General features: G+C 41.6%; 1 long non-coding RNA gene across 2 annotated transcripts in view; it reads right to left on the reverse strand.

Moving 5' to 3' along the window:
• The window catches only part of LOC149241355 (uncharacterized), a 73,868-nt gene that overhangs the window by 33,344 nt on the left and 13,326 nt on the right, over nucleotides 1-27,198 (reverse strand). The window lies entirely within an intron of this gene.

Genomic DNA, 27,198 nt, shown 5'->3' on the forward strand with positions numbered 1-27,198 from the left:
AATAAAGCAATTTATAAAAGTTATACCTTAAAGGGCATTTTTCTCCATATGAAAATCAAGATGCAAGTAGCTTTGGTCACAACAATTGACATCCATATACTCTGACAAGTTAGAGCATGCATTGTCAGTGATCATAGAAATAGAACGGAAGTTTCCATTTATGGTTTCAAAGGCATGTGGAGAAGTCGGCAATGATATCTCTCTTTCCAAAGAGGTTCCTGTATAGTCTGAACTATTTCTAGGCAGTGCTGATAAACTTGATTCTTTCACTTGCTTTGACTGCAAAATACCAACTTCACTCTCCATTGCCCCTTTATGAACTGATTCAATTACACTATAATCATAATCAGAGACACTGGAAACTGGTAATTTTGTGCTGTTCTCTAAAACCTTTGTAAGAGGACGACGTCGATCACGTCTTTTAGCAAAGTTCTCTTGCACAGGTCCCACTTGAGGTCTTTTACTTTTTAATGTTAAAGGAGATCTTTTACTACAGTTCACAGGGCTGCCTCAACCTATGCTACGAGCAACATAAGATGGACTATGGACATTCTATAGTCATGACCTATGTAGGGCATTTTTTTTTATTTGTACGCTGGAGAAGAGCCTGTGTCATTGAAAGCAAAACAGGATATAGGGGAAAATATTGGTCGTGCTCTCCAGAGATGTTCAGGAAATTCAATTCAATATTATTTTTTTTATTCTTGAGAGATGGATGCTTTTTGTTATTGGAGTTCATTGCAAAAGCAGTGATTACAGGAAGTGCAACTTTGAGAAATGGCTTAAACTGGCAGTCCAATGAAGGTTTCCAAGGGCATGTCTTGTGCCAGAGATCTTTATTTTCCACACACTTATGATTTGGAGAGGAGACAGTCACATGGCGACTCTCTTCATCAAATGGAGTGTATTTTGGGTTATTTGATTTCAAGCCAGGTATTCAATAATAGAAGAAAAAAAGATTTGACTGTGAATGGTGTTGGATCAACTTATATGGTGCATAAGTCAGCATCTGATTTGAACTTTGTAACACAAGGAAAAATCACCCCCTGTTTTGTATTAACCCAAAAAAAAATTGTCTGCATCATGATGGCAAGTACAAAACTGACTGCATAACAATCAATGCAGAGTGGAGGCAGCAACGAAAGAAAGAAGAATGTAAGAAAATGTTGCTGGTTGTAGAGTGTTGCTCAATGATCTCTCTATTGTCTGTCCTCTTCATGCCATCTTTATAGAATCCTGAAAACCCTAAACCAGGTCATATTTCCTTCCAAAGGGACATCCGTCTCCCCCTTCTCTATGGATGCACAGTGGACAAATCAACCTCAGATAACAGGGGTTGGGGTAGTTATGAGTATGCTGTGAAGAAGGGATACAGATCCCATTGGTGGAGCTTCCTTCACCTACTTGATCAATGATTTGGAAACACATTTGGAGAGGAGATGGTTTGCCAAAAGTAAATATGCTCTTCTAGATCATGGTACATCAAAGGCTGTTCAGTGTTAGCTGCTGATAACCTCCCAAAAACAAATAAAAGGACCCTCTCAATGTGCATCATGCAATTCTTCAAAGGAATCCCAGTGGCATCGTTTCTTTGGTCAGTTGTTCTCCAATCAGGTGGATACATTTGCAGAAATTGAGTACACGATTGCTCTTCCTCTGTCCTAGAGTGAAATGTTAATCACTTGGCACAAAATATATAATGGAACATTTCTGAATAAGCCATTTGTGAAAAGGGCATGAATGACAATCACCTAAGTTTATTTGCTGGGAAATATGGTTAGCTAGAAGCAGAGCCATATTTCAGTAAAAGAACACCACCCCTAGAACAGAGGCAGTGAAACCTTGTGGCCTCCTGTTAGAAGCAATCTGCGTTAAAGGATTGAAAGGCCATAATGTGACGACGTTGTAGTAAGAAGAGAAAATTTGGCTCAAGGATCTTTTGATGGGAGATATCCAGAATCCAAGAAGTATCATGGAAAGACCCAGTCATAGAGCACCATGGCAAATCCACCTAGAAGATGAATTTCAAAGTTGGTTGACATGGCAGAGAAAGTCTGCTCTTTTCTTTGATGAAGCTTTGAAAGGCAACCGTAGACAACAATCCCGATGGACAACAAGAAATAAGTTTTGAATGGGCATTAGGATGGCATCTAATAACCAGGCTGAAGCATTAGCCCTTTATTAAGCCCTTTATCAAGGATTTAAGATCATTGATCCAAGGCAGATAAGGAACCTGATAGTCATTTGAGACTCAGAAATTATAATTAGAAACATGCACAACTCCACCACCCCATTGGACTGTAGTTGGGCAAGGCTTATATTGAAAATACCAATTAAGGCAAAAAGATAAGACTCCAATGAGCATTATCATGTCCTAAGAGTGCGAAATTACCCAGTGGACCATTTAGCAAATGATGCCTCCTCTCTGGGGATGCGGAAGCTAAGAGCAAAAGGATGGACTATCACCCATCCCATAGTATATCATATGATGGATAAACTAAAAACTATTAGGCACTTTACCAGCCATGACAAGTGGCTCTTAGAATTCAAGTCAAGAGGACAGGTCTCAGTGTTTGGGAAAATTAAGATACGCTCAAACATTTGGATTTCAATGGCAGACTCAATTTATATGCTGGCCATTATTAATGCAATGGATGAAGAAGGGATTAATCGGAAGCCTGGCTCAGTCACCTTCCTCACTAAATGGAGATACGTTTTGACTCTTGAGACCTGAAGCACATCATTTACTCTGGAATTCAGGGCCAACCGCCGTGGATTATGGAAGTTTCCAGAGTTAGCATACTGCAGCAAATTGGTGTGGAATAGACCTTACAATTCCTTTGTTTCTGTTGCTTGAGATCTTGCAGAACAGGCCCTTGGGAGTTTGTAGTGGGTTGGAATTGAACCAATTTTCAGGCTCCTTGGGAATCTGACAATATGGAGCATCACAATCATCTGGTTCACTTTGCCTTCTGTGAAGTTATGGATATCTGTTGAGTTTTATTAAGGCATGAGAGTGTTTTGGCTGATAACCAGACTTCCATTTTCAATATTTTAGGGAGAATGTCATCTCAGGAAAAGGTCCAAAATAATGGGTATGTAGAAATTCTCAAAATAGTGACACAGGAAAAAGTTCAAAGGACAAATAAATAAATTATAGGCAGAGTGGAACAAGAACACATGTTTTGCTTATAGTTTGGCAAGTTGCTCTCAATCAGCACTTTCTCAACCAAGTATGTCAATTGGGTCAGTTCCAGATGAGGCAAAAGAAGAAGAGCCTGACAAGCCCTTGGAGATGTGGGAGCGGAACGCTTAGACCAAGGAATCAAGTCACCTCCTCCCATGAGTTTAACCTGACCGTAGAGTATGGTTGCATTAAGATTTAGACACTGTGTAATCTTCACTGGGGCATGCTCTTGGACACTAAAACTCTCAGAGATTAATTGGGCTACTTGCTCTAGAGTCTATAACAGGCCCGTAAACAGGATGTTTTGTCATTTAAACAGTTGGCACAGAAACTTCATCCCGAACACGGAGCAAATGTACTCCAAATTTACTTGGGAGAAGACATGGTCCTCTCCCATTAATTTCCCAATTTTATATTCATATCACATTTCCAAATGTACTCCCAGATTTACTTGGGAGAAGAGAAGTCAACTGTAAGGATGGAGGAGAAGTTAATGACATTAATGAAAGGTGGGTGAGATAGAGAAGAGAGGGAGGGTATAAAAGGGAAGGAGGAAGGGAGAAAAGGCCATGTGGGGTCTTGATTTGATTTGGGTTGGCTGTGATTTTGGAGACCTAAGGAACCTGTGGAGGTTTCTGGGGTTTGTTGAGAGGAAATATTGTTCATCTTGGTCTGGATTATTCATCTTGGACACACATTACATCTGGTTGGACTTGGGCTCAGAGGGCTAGGGAACCTGTGGAGGTTTCCTGGGCTAGAAATTATTTCCTAGTTCGTTGGGAGGTAAATCCAGTTGGGTTAGTCAAGAGGAGCGTTCAGCAGGAGCAGCAACTCAAAGGCATCTCCACCACCCACTGGTACAAGTATTCTTCTATAGATTACTCATGTAAATTTATTGAAATAAAATGTTTACTATAAGTTATAGGGATTAGAATGCAAATGGTAAATTTTTCATTGTTTAAAAAGTCTTGTAAGAAAGTAAATCATTGCCTTTTATTGCATTTAAATTCTAGAGAAATAGATCTGTTAAAAGACCCTAGGATAGGGCCTTACACGTGGTATCAGAGCGGGTTCAAAATCTGGACCCAAGACCCACTAGATCCAAATCTACGCTAAAAGAGCTTATAAACCTCAATTGAAATTGAATGCCTTGGAGTACTTGACTTGGGAGGATGGTCAAGCACTCCAAGACATTCAATTTCAATTGAGGTTTATAAGCTCTTTTAGCGTAGATTTGGCTTTAGTGGGTCTTGGGTCCAGATTTTGAACCCACTCTGATACCACGTGTAAGGCCCTATCCTACGGTCTTTTAACATATCTATTCCTCTGGAATTTAAATGCAATAAAAGGCAATGATTTACTTTCTTACAAGACTTTTTAAACAATGAAAATTTTACCATTTGCATTCTAATCCCTATAACTTATAGTGAACATTTTATTTCAATAAATTTACATGAGTAATCTATAGAAGAATAATTGTACCAGTGGCTGGTGGAGATGCCTTTGAGCTGCTGCTCCTGCTAAACGCTCCTCTTGACTAACCCAACTGGATTTACCTCCCAGCGAACTAGGAAATAATTCCTAGCCCAAGAAACCTCCACAGGTTCCCTAGCCCTCTGAGCCCAAGTCCAACCAGATGTAATGTGTGTCCAAGATGAATAATCCAGACCAAGATGAACAATATTTCCCTCCTCTCAACAAACCCCAGAAACCTCCACAGGTTCCTTAGGTCTCCAAAATCACAGCAATCCTAAAATCACAGCCAACCCAAATCAAATCAAGACCCCACATGGCCTTTTCTCCCTTCCTCCTTCCCTTTTATACCCTCCCTCTCTTCTCCATCTCAACCACCTCTCATTAATGTCATTAACTTCTCCTCCATCCTTACAGTTGACTTCTCTTCTCCCAAGTAAATCTGGGAGTACATTTGGAAATGTGATATGAATATAAAATTGGGAAATTAATGGGAGAGGACCATGTCTTCTCCCAAGTAAATTTGAGAGTACATTTGGGAATGTGAGATGAATATATATATATTGATAATTAAATGGAGAGGACCACGTCTTCTCCCAAGTAAATGTGAGAGTACATTTGGGAATGTGATATGTAATTAAATGGAGAGTACCATGTCTTCTCCTAAGTAAATGTGAGAGTACATTTGGGAATGTGAGATGAATATATATATATATATATAAGTTGATATAATGGAAGGAGACCATATCCTACCTAAGATTCAATTTTAAAAGGCAAGTTGGGAATTTGAATAAAATAGAAATAATGAATTTTATATTAGTAAATAAATTTATAGTTTCCAAAATGAAGGTATTCACCAATATTTCTCAATATTTTCAGGTAATGTAAACATTAATAAAATTTGCATGATAAGATTTAAGTGGGGCATTACAACAAAGGAGAGTCTAAACAAGGGGCAAGGAGTTGACATTGGTATAGCTGGCCAAGCAACAAAAGCTCATGATGGACATGCTAATGCAATTGGATAGCATCCATTTACAGAACCAGGGGAGGCAGGGAAATAATGGGGAAGGAGGATCCCACACTAGTGAAGGGAGCCAAACACATGCATGCATAAACCACCAGGAGACCCTGCCTATAACTGGTCATTCCAACCGTTCCACTATAACACAATTTGTAGATGGGCCCTCAGGAGAGCCAGACTCATTCGTAGCTTTGATGAGGTCATTCTTGAAGGGGATTGAGGAGTATGATGCATTGGACCTAAGAATCAAGATGGCCATGTCTTTTGGGAGTTCTTCCACTTGAAAGAGAAGCATGGAGGTAGAGTTGGTTCATCATATAGGGGAGGTCGGAAAAACTAGGACTTGCAGAGGATAGTGGGGAAGATTACACTCTCGAGCTTTGATGGGTCAGCTAGGAGTCCTGCTAGGGTGTGGGTGAAAAAGTTGGACATCTATCTCCAACTGAACCCCATGAGGGAGCAGATTCGATTAAGTTCGCCACCTTGCACCTGGATAGAGATGCACATGAATGGTGGCATCATTAGTTGATCACCTCGGGTCATGTAGCTACTACTTCCTACAAGGAGTTCCCACGAAGGCTTATAGAGTGATTTGACAGGAAGGACCCATACTGCACTTTAGAGGGTTGGCACAGTTGAGGTAGATAGGTAGCGTAGAGGCTTATATTGCTGAGCTATGTGAAAATTTCACGATTGAAATCCTATTGCAACAACTAGAAATTATTTTTCTAATTGTTAATTCATTTAACATTTTTCTTCTACGGCAAATACCAAATAATTCACACTGCAACCTTCACAAATAAACTTTGAAAGAAAATAGTGATAGAAACTAAGAAATGCTAGCACACACATAAAAATTAACAGAATTATTTTTGGACTGAAGTCCCCAGAAAAACCCAACTTGGAAAAACCGGTGCAGCAACTGAGGGTTTTTATTATTATGCAACAAAAAGAAAGTTAAAAGTGTCATTTGGCCACTGACAATGGGAAATGTACCAAAAAATGCAAAAGATGGTCAGGACATACAAATTTATCATGTGGGCAAAAGGAAAACATGAACTCTACCCCCTATCATTATGGTCATCGCCCTGGATCCTAGGGCCCCTATGAGTGCCCCCTGCATCATTAAGGAGCCCATGATTGTCCCAACCCCTGGTGGGTGATGAACTTCCCAACCTTAAGGGGGTAATCACTGCTTTATCACACACATCATGTTCTCATCCTTTGGAGCCCCAAGTAGTTAAAAGAAAGAAAAATCAATAAAAGGCAAAAGGCATATGAAGAAAGGTGGAAAAACAAAGGTCGAGGTAACTCGTGTACCACGATTGCTTCCTTTTACATTTGAACACCAATTGTATGGGTTTCCCTCATTATAGCTACCCTTGTACCATAGCATGTGGCTTGGAGCTTTCCCTGTTGCCCCACTCCATTCCACCATCATTTCACATGACACCTCCCATTTGACAAATGTATCATGGACATGTTGCTCCCTTAGAGGTTGAAACCACCTAATAAGGTCCTTTATTAACCTCTCTTATTGAGCAAAGAAACACAAGTACCTTCTAAAGCCCATTTGGAAGGGCATGCCACTATGAAATGTCCACTTTTGCCCCTGGTTAGGAAGCTTATTTATTTAATTACACTAATGGATTGTTGTACTAGAAGGTGAAGAGATGCATTGGATCTTATACAGGATTGCAGGTGGGCCTCCATTTCGACTTGTTCTCCCTATATGGGGTCCAATCCCTCCAGAGGGTCATAATGGCACTTGTATGGTGAGCGTTGAGAGCCATGGGCCTCCACCATAGCAGAGCATTGATTGCCATGCCATGGGCTTCTTCAACATCACACATTGTTTGTTCGTGCCTTAGTCATACAAAGATCATGATGCACTTGGACCACATTGCCCATCCGACCACACACTTGCATCTAACACTTGGCAGTTGATCAAGGGCCCAAATGGGGTTTTTCTCATCCGAAGAGACATGGGAGGGCAAGCATCATCTTCTAGCCCTCACTGATGGAGCATCGACTTGTTATTGATCCATTGGAGAACCATGAGACCATTGATTAAGCCCCACAGCCACTTGGGAGCACCACAAGATGTTTTACTTGGGAATCAAGGGGCCACCGCTTTGATCATGATTTTGGGAGCCCTCCTCTTCATCATGGCACTTAGATGACTCCTTTTGGCCCTCCAACAACCCTTTTGGCTATCACTATGTCATTTCTACAAGCATTGGATGGCTTATTCTTCATATTATGAACTATTTGGTGGGCTTGTCACAAAAGTTATGTTATTTTGCACATTAAAATATTTTTAGGGGCATCTTAGGCTAATTCAAACTACTTAGAGGATCATATGAATAAAAATGATTCTCATTTATGAGAGCATCATCATCATCACTTGTAAAAAAACCCACACTTTTCCTTCGGAAGCTATTGGAGCATCTTGGATGCACTATGATATTTGGAGCTGATTTTTGATATTGTCTTGGATGCACTATGAATATGGATGGATATATTGCATGATTATCTTGTAATTTCTTTTGTTGATGAATTATTTCTCTTGGAAATGTCTAATGTAATTTCTGCAACTAATGTAAATGCTATTGTGCCCTCATTTTGTTGAAGAAAATTTTTTGGAAGCTATTTGGTTGGCTCTTGCATGTGTTACTCATGATATAACATGCAATGAATGTTCCTAGAGATGAAATGTTATTTTTCTTCATAAAACTCTATATTCTAAAAGTAGGTAATTGATGAAGGTTGGTAGCTAGGGCATCAACTTTTGACCTCCTTGACGACAAATTTGGCCAATCTAATACATCTAGGACTCCATAGATTGAAGGACTAGGCACTGGTGCAAGAGGTTTGGTGATCAACTTCTCTTTCCTGCTTTTCTCCTCATAAATTTCAATCCCCTAAAGGTAGGGTAGAAATATAGGGCTTGTAGAGAAATTTTAGGGAGGTGACTTTTTGGGAATTTGAGGATCCAAACGTTAAGCTCAGGGTCTAGGCTACTATGCTCCAAGTTTAGTGTGCATCCACCCGAGTTTCATCTATAAAATCTCTTTCCCTAGGTGTTACTCTAAGAGGAAAAACCTAGGAAATCTAGGGCTTGATGTGAGGGTCCAAACATCAAGCTCAGGGTCTAGGCTACCTATGCTCCAAGTTTGGTGGGTATCCACCCAAGTTTCATCCTTTGGGAAGTGTTAAATCATCACATAAAGCTTCTTTGAGAGGTCCTACCTCATCTCTTAGAGTCTTGACCTTAGAAATACCTAGTACTATTGTCATACCTAAAACCTTAGGTCTTGATCTCCTCCTAGGCATTTCGTGGAGATCATTTAGCTTCCTTGAAACAATGAGCCATTGATGTGTCTCTCCTTGAATCAAACTTATGGAATCATGCTATACATAAATCATTGATCTATTCATTCTTAGTGATTCCCTTCCTACCAAGACTCCTGCCATCGATGAAAGTCCATAAAGAACAGGGGACTTAGACCAAGGTGACAGTGGGTCATTGTCCCATTGTTGTCACTTAGTCTAGTAGTTGTACCTTAGGATTTCCCTTCCTTAGGGCCCTACTAGATTGTGTGGTAACAGGTACTAACAAAAAATAACGGATTAGTGCCCTTCTAAATCAAGGGCTAATGAAGTATAAGGCTATAATTATATGTGAGTAATTTCAAGGAGAGAGATAAAATTGCACTTATTCTCTCAATCCCTTAAACCCTACCATCCTTATGTCTTCTTTGAAGACTAAATGGGAGGAAGCTACACTTGGGTTCCTCAAGAGAAACTTGATGAAAAAAATTCAAGCAAATGTTAGAGCCATAAAACATCAAACAACAATTTGGTGAAAATCTCATCAAAAACCTAATTCTTCAACAAGTACAAGATGGAAGAAGATACAAACAATAAATTAGCACAAAATCATCATAGAATCATCAATCAACATCAGAGAGAGAACCATCCAATCACAATAGTACCCCCAAGACATATTTTCTCATTTAATGCTCCATAGCGACCAAGAGAAAAGAAGCTAACTATCCAAGAGAAATTAACCTTCCTCTATTTATACGAGCGAAACCAAGTCAATTTTCTCTTAATTTAAACTAAAATCCCTACAAATAATACTAAATGTGATTACAAGTTGCATAGGTCACAAGTCAACCCCCAAAGATAGCTAACTCAAAGATAAAGCATAAAAAGCAAGCTCATTTAATCCACATGTGTGAGCTAAAATCTCTCCAATGGTGATGTCATCCTCCAAAAGAGATGTCTCTCATCAAAAGGTACCATGGATGACTCAAGGGGGTGCATCTCATCCCAAAAGTCACATCTCCTCATCAAATGGTGTCCAATCATCACATAATGCTCCCTCAACAAAACATCATCATCAAAATAAGCCCACATCATCAATCCAAGCCACATGAAGGGATGTCATGGAGCTAGGGCATGATGACATCATGCAAAAGAATGTACCAGCCCCACCAAAGTAGTCTCAAGTCACCATCACAATCAAATCACGTCAAAAACATAGCAACATCCATCAAGAAGGTGCAATGTTTGCCTAGGGGCATCTTGTCATCTCTAAAGTACATCAACTCTCTAAGAAATGTCCTAGCTCAGGTGCGCAGCGTTTTAGGTCCTTGAGGGAGAGAAGAGTGTCATCAATTGTGCATAAGGAATCCCAAGGTCAATGATCCTCAAAAGTGGTCAACGTTCTCGGTCAAAGTTCCCATTGAAGTCATTAAGTGGGTTGGACGTCCTCCGTGAAGTATTGAAGAAGCATCACACAATCCCTTAACGGATGGTAGTTGTACCTGGGAGCAAACATCTAACACCACTCACGCAATCAAGTGATAATAACATTATAGGTGCACAAACCATAAGAGTATCAGAGTGGGCCATATATAATGTAAAAGGCATCAAAGTACTTTACACAAATATCATCTTCAAATGTCTTTCCAGTTTATGATTTGTAAACAAGTTTCCATGCTTAGATATGGCAGGGTTATCATAAGGCTCTATTAGGTGCTTCCATCCGTAAGGGGAGGAATAGTTCCTAGGCCAACCCATCAATCAACAGGTGCAAGTGATCAATGACATGGTATGGGGTTTACTTCATGGAAGATACCACAGACTACTACTAGTTATGAAGATTCCAACATCCTTAGATGTTATGATGAGAAGAGAGAACAATGGTGGGACCTAAGTTACCCGTTTCCTCAAACTATTTTTACCACCCCTCTTGTGGGCCTTTTTCTTCATTGATTTTTCTTTTACATGCATAGGTTGGGTTACAAACTTTAATTGATTCATCATTGACCCCGTAAAGGTGAAGTGTTTCATTGTTCATCGAGGTTGGGATATTCAAAGTTCCTTTCATTTAGATAGCTCATGCATTAGCCAAAAACTGGGTGAGGGCTAAATTGCTAATGAGGGGATAGAGTTCAAGCTAGGCTTTTTTCCATGAACTTCCATTTGTCCTTGCCAATCCTTTGCATTTTAAAAGTACGAATCATGCTCTTTCCTTTGTTTTTACTGCATAAATCTCTTAGGGAAAAGTTTGCAGGCCCCTACTCAAGGATAAGGAAAATAGGTAGTTGATACATGTGACAAGTAGCAATCAACCTAAAGATGGGATGTGGATACAAGGGAGAGGTGGAAAGTGTTAAGTATGGATTACCATGGACACACAACATCAATTAGAGCCTCTTATTTGTGCCTCTCCTAAACAATGAAAGAAAGGCCTCAAGGAAGCATGGGGAAAGTGATAACCGTCAAGCTGAAGCATGGGAACAATAGTACAACCAAAAGTGGTCTATCATCCAATTCAACCTATGGTCCATGTTAGAATGCCCTCAAACATTATGAAAACAATCAAATATAAAAATGGTTAATGTACCTTACGATACATGACCCACCTTTCTCAAATGAGATAGATCATTGACCTAAGCATGGATGAGAGGCACCTAAGACTAGTTATCTTTGGATCATAATAGGTTTGTTGGATAGCAAGTTGAAACAATGGGAGAAAAATTCTCCTATCGGTCAGCCACATGGGTAGGTAACATGGCAAAAATACACCTTTTTGGGCCCTTATCCACATGTTTTCATGCATATTTACACATTGAGGATGTATATCACATATTCCATGGCAAAGTTACATAGTTGGAACTATATTTTGCTTTGAATATTTCTATGAAGTTACATAGGTGGAAGTATATTTCTGCATTGAATATCCTATGATTCTGCTATTTTATGGTTGTTACACCTTTTCTCTAGGTTTCTTTGGGGTATTAGGGAAGTGTTTTATGAGAGCTGTCCACCCCTCTAAACCTTATATGTAACCAGAGTTGTTAATGAAGATAGGCTATTGTTCACTCACAATTTTGATGATTGTTTACAACTCTCTTTACATTGTAAATTGTATCATTTTCTGGTTGATATTGAGTTGGAGATGAAATGACATTGTTAAGAGATTTTCACTTGTTTTGTACATCCATATGGATTTTTGGAGCAGTAATGTTTATAACTTGCTATCTTTTCCTTGCATTCTAATCTTCTTCATCAAGTATAGCGTTAATTCCTTTTTCCCAAAGGGAAAGGCACTTACTCTAGCTTGTCTCCCATCCTTTTATTCCAAATAAGATTATTAAACACAAAAATCACTAGTCTAATTTTCAAATTTATGCTAAGGAAACCCTCCTTGTGTCAAAGAAGAGCCAACCTAAAGTGAAGGGAGGTTCTACTAAGGTGACAGTGAGTGAGACTTTCAAGATTTCCCTAGGACCTATACCTATAAGATTGGACTTACCTTATGTGCCATTGAAAAGGGAAAAAATAGTTTATTCCCTCAATTTCATTCATGCAAACCTACTTTGTGTTTCTAGTGCATAAACGTTTACAAGGAAAGAAAGAGATCTTATTTTGTGTGCTCCAAGAGTTACTAGAAATAAGGTTATTTAACTCATTGCCTTTTGGCGATATCAAAGGCTATTTCTTTCCTATAGCTCCAATCTCCAAGCAAAGGAACCTAAGGCCAGGCAAAGGTGAGAATGGGAGGCATTGAGAAAAGATGACATAGAGTAAAGGCCGAGAAAGACATTTGAAAGGGGTAATGAGGGAAGTAGCTTGGCATAGTGCAAGGTTGCTAGGTTTCAACGATGAAAAGGGAATTGGAGGTGAGGACCTTAGTGATCCTCCATGAATTAAGGGTTCCCACTATTATGGAAACAAACCATCAAGGTAATCAAAGAAAAATGAGTTGAATCTGGACTCTTGTGAAAAAAATCACTACTAATAGAGTCAATAGACACTATATTGAGTGCCACAGGAGTCATAAAGCAACTCCTCATTCTTAGACATGAAAATAAAAGCAATATTACAAAGACTAAGTTCCATGGATGGCTAAGGACTTGTTACAACAAATTTTTCCCTTGCAAAGATGCTACCCATTTGAATCTAAGTAATCAAGATGAGGTTGGTGGTGTACTTGATTGAAGTAGTAAAGGTTCTCTAAGCAATACATCCTCCATGCCATTGGGATATTCAAAAAGTATAAAAGAGGGCGTTGGGGGCAGAAGCATGATCAAATATTGTTGAAAGCAGAGCTTTAGACCTAATTTTGATCTACTAGAAGACTATAATGATTATTGGTGATACTCAAAATTTTCAAGGACATAACCTTGTATTGCCAACGTGATTTTACAATATTATTTGAAGATGTGTATGTTATCCTTGTAGCTGGCCAAATTTTGTCAGAGTGGATTCATATGAAAGTCTTTTAGCTAATGATAGTTTGAATAGTAATCAAATTGTGAAATCTCCTAGATATGCATTAACTTCGATGATCTAGGGTTTATATCCTATTTGATTCTAAACGCAAAGCACAACCATTAATACACAACATGTAGCAACAATAAGACATTTGGGTTTAGGAGCTATAAACAATCTAGGGTTGCATCCCTAGATACTATCATCAAACCAGCAAAATGTCAGTGGTGTTTAGAGTGTTTTTGTGTGCTTTCAATGACCTTTTGGGTAAATTATTAACAAAATAGGCTAGGATCTATTCGCATAATTTTTATGGCTGGTTATTTCTACCCTCAATCAGCAGAAACATTGTTTTGAATGCTGAATTTTGCAGCAAAGTGACAGTGCAATAATTAGGATAGCTTACCTCTATGTTTAGGTGCCTAGCTAGGAGAATGGTTGAGAAGCGGGTTTGGTATTTGCAATAGCAATGGATCTCTTTTAGATGACATGTTCAATTCCTAAAGCTATTAACAAGTTAGAATGTATGCTTTTAAGGAATTGTGCCTTGTTCTTAGACAACGTGTGAATGCAAATATTAGTCTCATTCTTTTCCAGATCTAGGTCTTATTTAGGACGGGAAAATACCAGTGCTAAGGGCATGTTGGCACAAATTTTCCAGTGAAGGAGGATATATGTTAGCTTTGACAAGCTAACAAAAGCATAGCATGTAATGTCCCCAATTAAATTAATTTTGCTAAGATGAATTTCTATTTGGCAATTGGGTGTTGGGAAATATTTTAGCATGTTAACTTAAGAAAATTGGGTGGAGGGAGTCCCCACTTAATTTTTGGAGAGATGGAGGCCACCAACATTAGAAAAAAATGAAAGATTAAATTGATAGTGGAATATGGGGTCCACATAAAGTACACACGTGGGGAAGAAAGAATTTGAATTCCTTGAGGCAAATTGAATTGGTGGAGGGACCCACAAGAAATGCATGGCCAACAATTATAAAAGGAAGGAATGAGGGAGAAATAGGGGTCTTTTGTCTATTTGAAAATCGAATTTGCCTTAGTTGTTCAGTTGAGCCAATATTGTGTTGTTTAGCACAAGAGCTTCCCAAAGAGAGAAGCTCAACCTTTCTTCGGCGGACTTTGAGTGCCACCCTAGGAAGGCTTTCTTTCATCACTGAGACTAGAAGAGGCATCAACTACAGGTCCCACGCATTTCTGGAGTAGAGCACGCAGTCTGGGAGCCACCACTACACAGAGGGAGGATTCACTGGTTGTTTGTGGAGTTGTGTTGTTGGGGAACTGACCAAAGAAGCTACAGGAGTATTCTTTGATCATTTTCATGAGTCTGGAGGGCAGCTACCGCCAAGAGGACCAACCTACATGCAGCTCTCACTTTATCATACATGGGAATGCATCATCTCCTCCATGACTGCGCAGTCATTGGAGTGAGACTCTTTTGGGGCAACATCATCCGGGGGAGTTTGGATTTGGGGTGCTAGGAAATCATTGGGAGGGAAATTTGAAGAGGATTGCCAGAGTTTGGAGAGAAAAGATTGACAAGAGAAGCCATAGTAACAGAATTCCAATTTGGTGGAGGGCCAAAGCCGTGAAGGGTCAAATTTCCAGAGTTGGAACTAAGGGAAACCCCTTCTGGGTTTTTCTAGGTTTTGGGCAAGGAGCATTCTCCTACTTTTATAGAATTTTTTGAGCACTCTAGAGTGGGCAAATCAAGGGGCGAGGTCAGGCAGCAATGCAGTTTTGGAGCAGCAACACAGTTTTCTGGAGGTGTTGATTATTGCAGCCGTTTGGCTTTCTCATACTCATCACCTGGTGCTTGTAGCTTGCCTTGTGCAAGCCCAAGTGCAATTTCTCCAACTAATTTGTACCACAACAGATATTATTAATAAAATTTGGCCAATTTGGGGATTTGCAAAAATTTCTAGTTTATGTGTATGCATTTCTGAAATTTTTTGTGTTATTTATTTGTGCATGTCTTTGTTATCATTGTAAAATTTCTACTAGGAATATTACAATGGTATCAGAGCATGATCTTGGCCAGTTGTGGAGTATCTAGCAAGATCATGGAAGATTTGGGCATGTATGCACTGTGATGGGTGAACTATAGACAAACCCATGGCTCAAGGGAGAGTGAATATCATTGAGGGAAAAATGACCCTCACCCACTTTGATGGTTCAGCTAGGAGTTCTGTTAGAAAATGGGTACAAGAACTGGACACATATTTCCAACTAAACCCCATGAGGGAGGCAAACGTTATTAGACATGCCACTTTGCACTTAAATGGAGATGTTATGGAATGGTGGTACCGAGTGTTGATCCCTTTGGGTCATGTACGTATCTCATCCTGCAAAGAGTTCACACAGAGGCTCGTGGAGAGATTTGACCAAAAGGACACCAGACCCCTTCAAAGGGAGTGGATAGGATGAGGAAAGCTAGAGGATGGGACCAAGAGGCATTTCTACTGGTGGAGACCGGGCTTTAGATGTCAGAAGCTCGAGGAGGAGGTTGAGCAAGAGGACATGCAGGATGGTGAGGGTCACATCGATATACCCAGTGTGGCGCAGGAGTCACCATTGTTAGAGGCCTGTTTGGTAGCTCCAGCTAACACCTCAGTTGAGGGAGTAAAGCATACACTCGGAGGGCCATCTATTGATGAGATGCCAAGAGTTGACGAGGTAACCAGTGATATGACCCAATTTCTAGACGATGGCCACCCACACCATGTTGATGAGGTGCCTGGAGGCATACTTATCATTGAGGAGGTACCAGAAGAGACGGAGGGGTCCAGAGAGGTGATCGATTTTACAGAGGATAATCGCCCTCCACAGTTTCATCAGTTCCAATCTAGCCTTCCGTTGAGAAAGAAGGCCACGACAGTGTGAGAGGCCATTCTATAGCAGAACGAGGAGATGGAGGGCATGAGAACGGTTTGTGCTGAGTCAGTGGCCAACCGACTCACGTTGGGGAATGGTTGGGTTCCCTAATGGTTCAGTTGGAATGCACATTGGAGCGATGGGGCAACCCTACTCAGACATTACAGGCCAGTAGCACTAGCAGGTTACCACTACACATTAGAGAGGGAGAGGCAGAGTCACCTCGACATATTTTATGTGTTGACCAAGATAGTGAGATGAGGCGACATGAGTTGCGCAGGGTGCATCCTTGGCAGGATGGAGGGTTAGTTCCATGTACGGGAGTTTATGCTCTCAATCCTTCCCTTGGGGTTGGATGGCTAGAGATATTGAGTTGGTATCTAGTGGAGTTAGCTAGGAGGTTAGATGCATCCATGGCCACAACTCAGTAGAGGCTGTGGATTACCAGAGGAGCTCGAGGGCCAGACTGTTGTTGGGATCCAGGTGGGATTCTCCATCACATCATGGAGTCGGTAGGTCATGGTAGCAGCTACGTGATGGACTCGGTGGTTGGGTGCACACACCTTTTCATATCCCCTTCAGAGTTCCTGACAACACTAGTGACGGGATGGATTGGCAAAGGAGCAGGCAGATTTCGTGAGTTGTCATGGCATGTTGGGTTGACATGGGATTGTAGGATGGTTAGACTACTCTGGCAGGAGTTGGTAGGAGGAGGTGGCATTGTCAGGCCACCGGACAAGGATTCATATGGAGACAGTGCTTTCTCATTGATGTATTGGGCACTAGAGCTACTGAGGTTTCACATGGTAGCGTTAGTCTCGATTGCATGTGAGGAGTTGAGCCACATAGGTGTACCTAGGTAGATGAGAAGGTGTAGATCACATCATGGTGGGTGTACTAGCAAAGTGGCAGATGCATGGGCACATATGGGATGGCCTATGGTACATGGTGGCATGGCACTGAGCATTGATATCCAATGGTGCATGAATTTGTGCCACGGAGTTCAAGGCTATGTAGTGGAGTGTTGGGGTGTGCATTTGTGTGCAGCAGAGCATGATGATGCACAACAATTTTTTGAGGTATTTTCGCCAGAGAGATCTCTTGACGAGGGCATCAGGAAATCCATTAGGTTTGGCACACTCAAATTTGGAGAGCGAGTTGATCATAGGGTCGACCGTGAGCTTCCCCTTATCACTCACCAGAATTGCACACTGATGTCTGGGGCTTTAATACCATTCCTTGATGCTCTCATTGAGAGCAACAAAACCCAGGAGGTTCATCTGAGACAGTTGCACGAGGCACGGTGCATCAGGAGAGAGGCTTTCCAGTTGTGGCATATGGGCAAGGCGCAGGTTGGTGGATGCAGGCTTGGGGGTAGTCCAATATTCTGTAGAGGTAACACTTGCACTGCACTTGAGCCCACACTCAGGGAGATGCATGACCCCCTTTGGGTAAGACATTCTGAGGTGTCTAAGGAGCATCCACAACTGTTTGTGGACCTTACATGCAGGTGGATGTTTAGACTCCAGGCGGTGTTGGGGAGCGCTTTCAGGAGGCAAGATGATAGATCCCACTACGTGGTATGGCCGACGCAGGGCAAGTTCGTATGCACCAGATTGGTTCGTGATGTAAGGAGGCCATATATCGATTGCACGCAGGGGCTTGAGATGTGGTATGGGTTGGCGGCAGCAGCTGTCAAGACTATGTCGCAGCCATTCTGGTCGTGAGATCCAGGGATCTGGTTGGTTGATTGGACACTTTGTTTCATGATGAGCAGGAGCAGGACAGAGGATGACCCAACTCCCACTTGGTTTGACGTTCAAGGGAGCGTTGAGGCCTTTGTCGCATGGCACGACTAGTTTTCCTTGTTGCTGCTACGAATCAGAGTGAGTGTTGGATGGGTAGGTCATGACATCGTGGCGATTCTTAGGCCAAATGCACTGGGACTCCATAGATGTTTTTCCATCAGGTCCTAGGAGAGGGGGATACAGCTTGCGTGTAACAGGCAAACCATCATGATCAGAGTGGTGCAGCGACATCATGGTGGCACCCCTTTTGCACTAGCTTGGGATTTTGGCCTAGCAAGGCTTAGCAGTTCAACTGCCCATGGAGGTGACTGGGTTTCTATAGGGAAAGGTCATACATATCTTCCATTAGGTTTTAGTGACTTGTTGGTAGTGTGGCGGACTTCACCAGTGTGGCAGGGTGATCAGCAGGAGGAGATCTGGGGAAGCGCCGGCAGGCGAGGATTCCATCCCACAAGGACTGGATTGTGTCTTCAGGGATCTACTCCTGAAGTGCATGGGAGAGACTATTCAGTAGAGGATTTTCACGAGGAGATGATCAGGATTTTATACTACCATGATGCTCTACTTAGTGGTAGTATGCAAGGGACGTCTGGTGCCTATGCTGAGTTGAACAGCAAGTGGAGCAAGGGATGCCTCACTCTGATCAAGATGGCTTGGGATCTTGGCAAGACAAGTCAGAGATCAGGGATGGCTGGGTGGTACATTTGGGACCCAGCTATTATGTGCAGAGACTGTTGGGGTCAGTTGATTGAGAGGGTGCTTGTTCAGGCATTACTTGAGGACAAGCAATTTTAGGTGGGGAGGACTATAATGTCCCCAATTAAATTAATTTTGCTAAGATGAATTTCTATTTTGCAATTGGGTGTTGGGAAATATTTTGGCATGTAAACTTAGGAAAATTAGGTGGAGGGAGTCCCCACTTAATTTTTGGAGAGATGGAGGCCACCAACATTAGAGAAAATGAAAGATTAAATTGATAGTGGAATATGGGGCCCACATAAAGTACACACTTGGGGAAGAAAGAATTTGAATTCCTTAAGGCAAATTGAATTGGTGGAGGGACCCACAAAGAATGCATGGCCAGTAATTATAGAAGGAAGGAATGAGGGAGCAATAGGAGTCTTTTGTCTATTTGAAAATCGAATTTTCCTTAGCTTTTCAGCTGAGCTAATTATGTTGTTTAGCACAAGAGCTTCCCAAAGAGAGAAGTTCAACCTTTCTTCGATGGACTTCGAGTGCCACCCTAGGAAGGTTTTCCTTCATCACTAACACTAGAAGAGGCATCAACTACAGGTCCCACCCAGTCTGGGAGCCACCACTACACAGAGGGAGGATTAACTAATTGTTTGTGGAGCTGGTTTATTGGGGAATTGACCGAATAAGCTACATGAGTATTCTTTGATCACTTTCATGAGTGTGGAGGGCAGCTATAGCCAAGAGAACCAAACTACATGCAGCTCCCACTTTATCATACATAGGACTGCATCATCTCCTCCATGGCTGCGCAGTCATTGGAGTGAGACTCTTTTGGGGCAGCATCATCCGGGCAGTTTGGAGCTGGGGTGCTGGGAAATAATTAGGAGGGAAATTTGAGGAGGATTGCTAGAGTTTGGAGAGAAGAGATTGACAGGAGTAGCCAGAGTGATAGAAATCGAATTTGGTGGAGGGCCAAGTTGTGAAGGGTAAAATTTTGAAAGTTGGAACTAAGGGAAACCCTTTCTGGGTTTTTTTGGGTTTTGGCAAGGAGCACTCTCCTAATTTTATAGAATTTTCTGGGCACTCTAGAGTGGGCAAATCAGGGGGGCAAAGTCAAGCAACAATGTAGTTTTGGAGCAGCAGCACAGTTTTCTAGAGGTGTTGATTATTGCAATCATTTGGCTTTCTCGTACTCATCACCTGGTACTTGTAGCTTGCCTTGTGCAAGCCCAAGTGCAATTTCTCCAACTAATTTGTACCACAACAGATATTATTAATAAAAATTTTCCAGTTTGGGGATTTGCAGAAATTTCTGGTTTAAGGGTATGCATTTCTAAAATTTTATATGTTATTTATTTGCATGTCTTTGTTATCATTGTAAAATTTCTACTAGGAATATTACATAGCCCTTGTAAAGAGGAGATAAGATGAAACAACAACATACTTATCCTTTTCCCAGTAGTTCGAAGGCTCATGCATGTAGTGGAGTTACCATATATTTTTTATTTTTATTAGGCTACACTCCCACATTGAATTGTTTTGGTTAATTTTGGCATATGGATAAACTAGGGATTGGAGAATTGATGTTAGATAATACCTTGCCTGTTTTGGAGTATGGAGAGTTTATAGCCACTACCAGATGCAACATGCATCCATGGCACTCTTAACATGTGATTCTCTTGATACCTATTTCTAGCATATGTCGGTTATGTATTAGAACAAAGGGAACACATCACCCTGGTGGTTTTTTCTTGTTTGTGCTTGGTTTTTTTGGACATAAGAGGGAACACTCCATTCAGGACCTCAAATATATTCATGCACTTACCCGTCAGAAATTATAGCCATACTTTTAGAAAGTCTACGGGGTGCATGACTTTGGAAGAGCTAGTGGAATACTTCATGCGAGAATGAGGATGCACTTAGTTGGAGATGAGATCTTCTCTATTGTTTTTAATACATCAAATTCAGTGTTGTTGGCCTATTCTTAGACCCATTCATGTGTTGAGTTCACAAAATCTGTGAAGATGAGACAAATAGGGAGTTTGGTCATCATATTAGCACCTAAAGGGAGTCACACTTTAGACCTACATTCAAATCCATGCATACATCTAGTTTTCAGCAAATGCGTATCCATTTTTAGTAGCAAGTGAGGATGCAGTTGTTGGAATAATGGCATACCTATGTTGTGTTGAAATTTGGTAGCTCGAAAGGTGTTTCCGATTGGAAAAATCCTTGGGGATTTCTAGTTTGGTTAATAGGCTTTGCACCCAAGGAAAAGTATTTAATAATTTTTATATTGAGCTAAAGATGAGTCGGCTTAAGAAATGGTAGGTTGACTCAGGCATATGAAGGGTTTGTTGGGAACCAAAGAGTCGCAACAGTTCGAGAGTCGCACCCATTCGCATGGCCTTGCAACGAGTATAAATAAACCAACATGGACAAGATAGTATGAAAATTTGGGAGTAGAATTCAAAGCTCTAAGATAAGGTCTAAATGAACAAACCCTGGCCTAAAGGACAAGACCAAGTGTTGAAGAAAGAGGGCCAAGCCCTAGAAAGAACTCGCTGCAGGTTGGCAACACAAAGGAAGTCAAGTGGAAGTGGTGCAGAAAAGTTGCAAGCCTATGGAGCTCTATGTAGAGGGGGAGAGGCCTAGAAAAGACAGGTCGCAATCTTGTAGATGCATGTGAGGGCTAAAGAGGCAGGCCAAGGACTTAAGGATTTGGTCGCAAGGCTTAGGGGTTGGCCGCAAGCTTGTGTGAAAGGCTGCAATGTTGTTCTAAGGAGACCACAACCATTCTAAGGAAGTTGCAGTAGAGGGACAGGCCGCAAGAACAAAGGAATATTTTTTGGTAGAGAAGGAAGGGTTGTAGCAAGCTACAATAGCATAGGTCACAAGTTAAGGGCTAAAGGAGTATCCTGTTGTGGTGTTTGGAAGGGCTAGGAATGCCCTAAGGTGACAGCAGCAAGGATTAAGGGTTGTTCTAACAGATAAAGGGTGCAACTAGGATTGTTGTGTGAGCAGGGCATGCCAAGAGGGTTGTCAAGTCACCAGGGAGTAGTCCAAAGATGGTTGAAGGTGGCTAAAGGAGCAACATCTAGTGCAGGAGCGAACAGCAGCCTAAAATTTGTTAAGCATCTAAGGAAGGAAGGTCATTGGGCCTAACAAAGGTGCCAAAGTGACTGTAGCCCACCAAAAGTGGGGTACCCCTTTGGAGAGATTTTATTTCCGATGTATCCTCCCTCAGTCGGCAGCAGCAGCCCCTGACAGCCACCAGATAGCTTTGATGTGATACTTTATCTCCTCCACCTAAACCAGCCATTGTGTAGTCTCGCCCATTTGTCGAGATCGTATGTTTAAAGGTGGGCCATCCAATCCTAAAGGTATTATTTTTCATTATGTAATTGGGTGTTTATGCTTGTTTTTCTTATGTACACTTGGGTATGGATTACTGGGCGACTTGGAAGGAGGAAGGGTTTTGACTATACTCTAGTTCCCTTATCTTAACTAGGGGGTTAATCCTCAACCCTAGTCCCGTGGGATCTCCTCTATTGGCTTATAGCATTAGGATGGGCACTACTTGGGAAACCCCAATTTTGGTAGTGTGGTCCCATTTTCCCGTTCCACATTTTTTCACTCCCCTTCATACATTACATGCCCTATTTCATCATCTACACCCTCTAGGCCCACAAGGCTATAATATTCCCGTCGCCTTGTCCACATGTCTGGGTCAGCCCTGGAACGATGCCTCGAAGGTTGATGTAGCTAAAAAAACGAGATAAAAGCATATCATGGTCACATACATAAGGAAATATACCACAAAATGCAAAAAATAGTTGGGACAGATGAAGTTTAGCACATGGGCAAAAGCCAAACATGAGCTTTACCCCTTATCATTATGGCCATCACCTAGTGGGCAATGAATTGTCTCACCTTAAGGGGGTAATCATTCTTATATCATACACATCATGCTCTCATTCCCTTGCGCCCTGAGTAGTAAAATGAAAGAAAAATCAATAAAAGGCAAAAGGAAAATGAAGAAGGATGGAAATGTTGATTTTTAGGTAGCATTGGATGTGCTCTAGCTCCGAAATTTTGTGGAGGGGTTAGAACACATGAGATCTCCGAGACCCAGAAATCGTTTGGAGAAATTCCACCCGAATTGTATTTTATTAAAATAATTAATATTTTTAATGGGGTTCCTAAGTTTAAACTTAGGAAAATTAAAATATTAATGGGTATTAATGAAAATATGGGTGAGAAGCTTCTAAGAGACAAGGATCAAGTCTAATTTAATCTTACCTGTTGATTAGATACTTAATCTCGACCGTTGATTTCTCAACAGGAAAAGTATAAATGGAGGCTTGCGGTCAATTGGAGAAGACACACAAAGAGAGAAACACTTGAGCTAGTTTGAAATTTTGGGGCGTGGTTTGCTAAGAATTTCGAAGTGAGTTTCTAGTGCAGAGAGAGGCAATTCGGCGAAGAATACATAGCAGAGAATCAGGGTAGCACCAAGGAGAGACAGCGCAGCTACAGAAAGGGTGGCGTAGAGGCTAGAGGAGCTGACGTAGTCACTTAGAGGTAGCGTTGGGGTTTTTGTGAAGCAGAGACAGCAGCAGTTCAGCAAATCGATTTCTGAGCCGGGAAGGCCCACTGGGAAGGTGACACAACTCCTAGAGGAGGTGACACAGTTCCAGCACAGAGCTTGGAGCAGCCATGACTACACAGCACTGGGGACAGTACAATCACTTGTGGGGTTTGTTCATCCAGTTGTTGGATTCGCCAAAATATCTATCTCCGAATAGAGGTACTTTTGCCAGGATTATTCTCTGTTGGGTGAGCCGGATTTGGCACCCTAGTTGTATTCAAAAATCTGCTTAATAATAAAACCCTCATATCTGATGCACCGGTTTTCCCGCATTAGGTTTTTCCAGGGACGTTTAGTCCAAAAATAAGTGTCCTTTGTGTGATTGTCTCATTTATTTTCCAGTACTTGATCTGTATATTGGTGTAGGCTGCAGTGTATTTCCATTAATATTTTCTGAATAATTATGAAAATAACTTGTTAAAATGAAGAACACAAGTAGGTAATGCAAATCAGTTTGCTGCAATAGGATTTCTGACTTGTTCAATTTAGAAATTTTCACATGGTATCAGAGCGATTGCAGCTCAAGGAGGATTGAAGCCATCAGCTAAAGGACAGAAGAAAATCTAGGTGTGAAGGCAATTGTCCCAAGAGACAGCGCAATTTCAGGCCAAGAGAGCAGAGGAGGGGTGACGTAGTCACCAAGGGAGGCTCACGCAGAGCCTACATCAGCCTGATTGGGTGACGTTGTTGTTGCAGAGGGCACACAATGGTTACTGGGCCAACGCAGACACTGTTGAGTCTCCTTTTTCCGGTTGCTATGGCTAGAGGTACAGCGCAAATTTCATCTAGAGTTGTTGGTGGGGTGCTGATTTTGTTGGTGCATAATAGTACCTAGTGGAGCAGAAGCGAAGTAGAGGGAATCAGTTCCTCAGAAGATTTCTTGCCAAGAAATCTAGATCCATCGCTAAGCAGCAACAAAGAGAGATTAGAGAGGAATGGTTCGACAGTGATTGGCAGAAGGATTTCAGTGAAGGAAATTGAAATTCAGAGGGATCTTGTTCCTTAGAGGATTTCTAGTGCCGAAGAAATCCAGATCCGAGTTTTGTTGAGGCAACAACAAAAGAGGGAGAAGAGAACTAGTTCGACATTTATTTGAGCAAAGATGGTCATTAATGGACTGAGGGATCAGGACAAGTTGGATGGAGCATCCAACTTTTTCATCTGGAAGGCCAAAACCCTGGCAGTTTTGGATAAAAATCGCATCAAGGATTATGCCTTGAAGATGGTTATTATTCCGGTTGATGTTGATCCTGTCAAGAAATACAAGGAGGCTTAAGCAAAAGCAAAGAGCATGATCTTGGGCGAAGTCAAGAATCATGTGATCCCACATATTGCTAAGAAAGACACAGCAAGGGAAAAGTGGGAGGCCTTGACCACTTTATATGAGGGAACTTCCGTTCAGCGGAAGATGTTGCTTGAGAGTCAACTGAAACAATTTCCTATGCAGAAGGGAGAAGAAATTGATCCCTTCCTTTTCAGGTTGCAAACGATCCATGACCAGCTAACTTCCATAGGGGCTACACCAGATCCTGAATTCATGGTCAGGACTGCCTTGAATGCAGTCACTAAAGACTGGGAAAACTTTGTCCAAAGCATCTTGGGTAGGGCTTCTCTTCCCGGTTGGAAGGAGATGTGGACAGCGCTTCGACAGGAAGAGATCAAATGGTTGACCAAGGCAGGAAGCAGTAGCAAAGGGATCAGAGGCAAGAAGGAGGAAGAGGAGGATGCGGCTCTCGCATCAGCGGGACAACAAGGGCAGCAGAAGAGAAAGAAAAATGACATATCCAAAGTCAAATGCTTCAGATGTGGAGAAATGGGTCATTTCCCCATGCAATGCCCTCGGAACAAGGGAAAAGAAGACAAATTTGACTCAAAGGTTGCTCCAATGCAAGCTGACAAGAAGGATGACGAGAACCATGAGTGCTCATGCACCTCTAGAGAAGAGGTGGGGCAATATTGAGCTATAGTCAAGAGGACTACATAAAATAAAAATAAATAAAAATAAAAAAGGGGGCAGGATTCTTAGGTGCCCAAACTCTTGGATCACATACGGCTACGAGAGCCCTTAATGACAGTAGCAGAATGACAAGAGTCAGTTGGTGCGAGGGATGATGGAGCAACAATGGCAGAGCTAGAGTGCCAAAGTCTAAAGTAGCGTAGTAGAGCGTTGCAGCAGTGTGGGAGGCACAGAGCAGATACAACAACAACATTGTAGCATCAGCGGGCCAGCACAGATTAGCAACAGAGGATGCTTCAACATCTAGGGACATCCCGACTGACCAACATGTCAACTTTTGGGTGGCTTTTTAGTTGCTTACTTCTCAGCAACTGAGTTGCAGTGGCAGTGCTATGGGCAACATGATGCATCATATTGGGAGGGAGTTGCAGTACAGATGCGGCAGTGACAGTGGCAGTGTCATGGGCAGCACTGTAAATTGCAACAGCGCAGTGGATGAAGGGTAGCAGGTCAAGCATCAACAACACAGAAGACAGATGTCATGGATCAGAGTGATACTTCTGTTGCGAAGTATTGCTAGAGCACATTCCTCTCTAAGAGGGAGTATTGATTTTTGGGTAGCATCCGATGTGCTCTAGCTCCGAAATTTTGTAGAGGGGCTAGAACAAATGAGATCTCCAAGACCCAGATTTCATTTGGAGAAATTCCACCCAAATTGTATTTTGTTAAAATAATTAATATTTTTAATGGGGTTCCTAAGTCTAAACTTAGGAAAATTAAAATATTAATGGGCATTAATGAAAATATGGGTGAGAAGCTTCTAAGAGACAAGGATCAAATCTAATTTAATCTTAGTCGTTGATTAGAGACTTAATCTCGGCCGTTGATTTCTCAACAGGAAAAGTATAAATGGAGGCTTAGAGTCAGTTGGAGAAGACACACAAAGAGAGGCACTTGAGCTAGTTTGAAATTATGGGGCGTGGTTTGCTAAGAATTTCGGAGTGAGTTTCTAGTGCAAAGAGGGGCAGTTCGGTAGAGGGACTTCAGTCCAAGGCTGAGAATACATAGCAGAGAGGCAGAGCAGCACCAGTAGAGACATCGCAACTCTAGAAAGTGTGACACAGAGGCTAGAGGAGCTGATGCAGTCACTTCGAGGCAACGTTGGGGTTTTCGTGAGGCAGAGATAGCAGTAGTTCAGCAAATCGATTTCTGAGCCGGGAAGGCTCACTAGGAAGGTGACACAGCTCCTAGAGGAGGTGACGCAGTTCCAGCGCAAAGCTTGGAGAAGCCATTACTACATAGCACTGGGAACAACACAGTCACCTATGGGGTTTGTTCATCCAGTTGCTAGATTCGCCAAAATATCTGTCTCCGGATAGGGGTACTTCTGCCAGGTTTATTCTCTGTTGGGTGAGTTGGATTTGGCACCCTAGTTGTATTCAGAAATCTGCTTAATAATAAAACCCTCATATTTGTTACACCGGTTTTCCCGCATTGGGTTTTTCCGAGGACATTTAGTACAAAAATAAGTGTGTCCTTTGTGTGATTGTCTCATTTATTTTTCATTATTTGATTTGTATATTGGTGTAGGCTACAATGTATTTGCATTAATATTTTCTGAATAATTTTGAAAATAACTTGTTAAAATGAACACAAGTAGGTAATGCAAATCAGTTTGCTACAATAGGATTTCTGACTTGTTCGCTTTAGAAATTTTCACAGG

This window comes from Pinus tabuliformis, chromosome 8 (assembly GCF_031772625.1).
Source record: "Pinus tabuliformis cultivar Carrire ecotype Pingquan chromosome 8, CPIR1, whole genome shotgun sequence".
Taxonomy (NCBI): Eukaryota; Viridiplantae; Streptophyta; class Pinopsida; order Pinales; family Pinaceae; genus Pinus; species Pinus tabuliformis.